Genomic DNA, 3767 nt, shown 5'->3' with positions numbered 1-3767 from the left:
TTGAACAAATCGCTGCAGTACTTAATGCTTATTTTGAACCTATGCGATAGAAAGAAAAGGTATTACCTAAGGTGATACCTTACACATTGCTGTAAAACGAAAGCAAACAAAAAAGTCACCATCAAAACCAAAGCACCGTAGGCAACATCAGAATGTTGGTATCTTTTGCTGTGGGAGGTAACTGGAGGAAAAAAATTACAAAAGAACCTGTTCAGTATAGGTTTTTCTAATAGCTGTGATACTGACTCTGTGCTCTTGAAAATGTAGTACTGTGTTTTACTAAGTAGCTTGAGCAATTTCTGTTTTAAGCAAGTACCATGTGTAACAGAAGTTACTCATAATCATAAATGGTTGGTTCATTTCAATGCACTTATTTTTCTTGTGCACTTTATACTCCACTTAGATGAACTTGGTCACCATGATCCCTAACAACAGCCTGTTTAATACAAAGCTAAGTCACAACTTGCTGCAAATTGGAATTTTATGGTTTCAGAACTGTGTTGGTATTAAAAGCAGCTTCAAAACATTGTGTATTTTTACCACTGTAACAAAGCATGTTTTTTCTCTGGTCTTAATGTTTTGCTAATAAACATCTCATTTGTGCACAAATAGTCTCTTAAGCTTACGAGCACTGTCTGCAAGAATGAGTTTGGGAAACGAACCATTGTATCAGGTTGCCCTGAACGAGCCTTAACTTTTTCCCCACAATGGTAGAAAGGAATTAGCTGCTGCTGGAAAAGGAATGTACCATGTGCTCTTTCTGTATTAATATTAATTAAAAGTATTATTCTTATGGTTCTCTCTACTTCTTTTGGGGGGCTTAAGAGTTTTGTGGGTGTAACAAGCAACAATGAACAGAGTGTTGAACTAGCTTGTGTACTTATAGAGGGTTTTCTTTTTATGTATTTTTGTTAGTGGAATTTAATTACAACTTTTCTAGAAAACTTAGGACCCGCTGTAGCAGATTGTAGTTTGCCTATGGGAAAAAATATTTTTTAAAATGCTTACCACACTAACTTACTGAATATAGATGCTCAGCTTTTTCTTGGGTCATGCTGTAGCTTTAGTACTGCATCCGTTATTTGTACACACATTTGCATTCTGGTTAGTTATTACTAACCATTATTTCTAGTGTTTTTTGTGTTTTTTTTTTTTGTTTAACTCCTTGAGTGTAAAAGCAGTGATTAATGATGGGTTCTACCTGGGCCTCTAAAAGAAATGCTGTCAATTTAAGTACTCTTAAAACCTTCATCTTACTGCAAATACTTAAATACTTGTAAAAATAGTTGTAAAATATATATTTTAGGGAATGTATTAGATAGTTCTATAAAGATTTTTTCCCTACTCTTAGTACTGGGTTTTGCATTTGAAATAAGATTATTATTTCACATTTAAAAGTTAAGACCTGTGAATCACTGTGGGAAGGGTGCTTGGAACATCTCACCTTCTTAGCATTAGCATCAATGCTTTCTTCACTACAGTTGGAGATTTGACTATTTTGAGTATTCAGTCACAAGAGGGCACTGCCTGTACCGGCTGAAAACTGCCTATTTCTAAACCTTTGATTATAAAAAAATGAAGATTTATATTCATATTTGTCTATGCAGATATTATAATCCCATCTGTCCAGCGCTACTCTTAAAACTACCTTTGAGCTAATGAAATTAGGTACATATGCAACTTTCTCAGGCATGTAACCTTCAAGCAGAGTAAATGTAACACTATAGGCTTTAGCTCTGAACTGCAGATGTGTCACTCTCCCAGCAGTTGAGTCCCCAGGGGGTGAACAGGCAAATGCTGCAGCCAAGCTTGTGTCCCTGCTAAGCAGGGCAGCCCCCCGAGGGCTTGGTGTTGGAGCCTGCAGTGTGTGGCTGGGCAGGCTGCCTTCAGGCAGCAGTGCTTCCCAAAGGCCCAAGGGCCCTGCAGCACTGTGCAACGCCAGGGAGGGAAAACTGGATCCGAATGAAGTTGCTGTTTCAGTGACTAAAGCAGCTCTCTACAGGGAGATATGAAATGCCTACAATATCCTGAGGGATTAGTAGAGCTTAGTAGAAGCTAATAAAGACTATAAACAATTTGAAAGCAGTAGCAGTTTTCAAACAAACATGCATGCAAAACAAAATCTGGTAGAAAGAAAAAATGTGTGAGGTGAGCCAAGGTCTTCAGCACACGCATGGGGTGTAGGCCCAGCCACGGCTGCTGAACCCAGTGGTGTGGCTGCTGCCGCTGGTAGACCCCTCTCTTTTCCCCTGACATGTTCTCAGCGATCTGCTCTAAGCTAGCTCAGGAAATGGGACCTGGCTGAGGATCACCTCCCCCATCAACAGTGTAGGAATTAAAAGTTTTGGAGGGCAAAAGGCTGCCAGGGTAGGGTGTATGCTCCCAGCTGTAGCATCACTGATAGAATTAGAGAGCACCCTGCTCTCCAGGCAATTTCTGGTGGGATGGAGCCACACTGTTCTCAGGGCCCTGAGGCTGTTTGGCAGAGGCAGGGCTGGCATTGCAGCTCTCCAGGACCCCCTCCTGATGCTGCTGTTGTGCCGCAGGGACCCTGTACCAGTGTGTGGCTGCCAGGCCCAGGCTGGGCCTGAAAAGAGCAACTCTGAGGTGCTGCTCAGGGTATGATGGAGCTGCCTCCTGTGAGCAACTGTGGAAAGGGACACTGGGGAAAAACAAAAACAGGGTGGTTCTGGGTTTGGAATCAACCCAGCCGCACAGTGAGGGCTTTGAGGTGCTGGGGCAGCAGCATGCAGGCCCGGCTGGGAGCAGTGAGGGAAGCCTTCCAGCTGCCATTTCTGCCTCAACCCTCAGGCAGCTCTGCAGGTGCTCATGAGCAGTGACAAAGACATTTGATGTGTTTTATAACTCAGCTAGTACTACAATTAAAATATTTACAAAAAGCCAGGGGAGAGGGGAGCATTTTCTGACCTTGAGAGTCAGCTTTTCCACCCAATTTAATGGTGGATACAGTAATTTGATAACAGATATTGGCATTTATATATGTTTACAAATGTGAAGTAAACTCTGTGTGTGTGGGCATGCAACTGTTCTCTATAGGTTATTGTTGATGCTGTCTTCATTGACATCCATTAAGCCACAGATATGCCCCAGCCAGATGCTGCCTTCTCTGAATTAATGTGGTGAAAATGGCTGAGGTTACAGCATTACTGATCTGTGAGGGGACGCAGCATGGCAGGAACAAGGATGTGTGCAAGGGCCCTCCTATTGGAACCTAGAGGCCTCCTAGGGACACTTACTGTAATCTGGTGCCTCCTGGAGGCTTTGAGGGCACTCCAGTGTGCTCTAGGGCACACTTGAGGCCTTACTGGGCCCCACTGTGTCCTCTGGCATCAGTTAGAGGTTTCCTAGGGCTCTCTGCTATCCTCTATGGTGCTGTAAATGCCTCACAGTACACACTAGAGGCCTGCAACAGCCCTCCACTTGACTCCAGAACCTCTGAATGTGTACCAGGCCCCCTCAGTGCACTCTAGCTCCTACTGAAAGCCTCCCAGTACCCCCCACTATCTTCTAGGATTCCCTAAGTGCCTCCCAGTGCAGCCTTGATGTATCCCATGGCCTTCCAGTGTACTCTAGTGACATTTCTGGGCCTTGCAAGGCCTGTTGGTGTATTCTAGCACTACTCGAGGGACTTGCAGGACACTACAGTACTCTCTAGATCCACCTACTGGCATCTGAGTGCCCCCAAGTGTGCTCTACTGTCCCTGAGCAGCTTCCCAACACTCATGGTTCACTCGAGTGTCCCCTGG

This window comes from Netta rufina (assembly GCF_964035555.1).
Source record: "Netta rufina genome assembly, chromosome: 13".
Classification (NCBI taxonomy): Eukaryota; Metazoa; Chordata; class Aves; order Anseriformes; family Anatidae; genus Netta; species Netta rufina.
Note: the sequence above shows the minus strand (reverse complement) of the source record.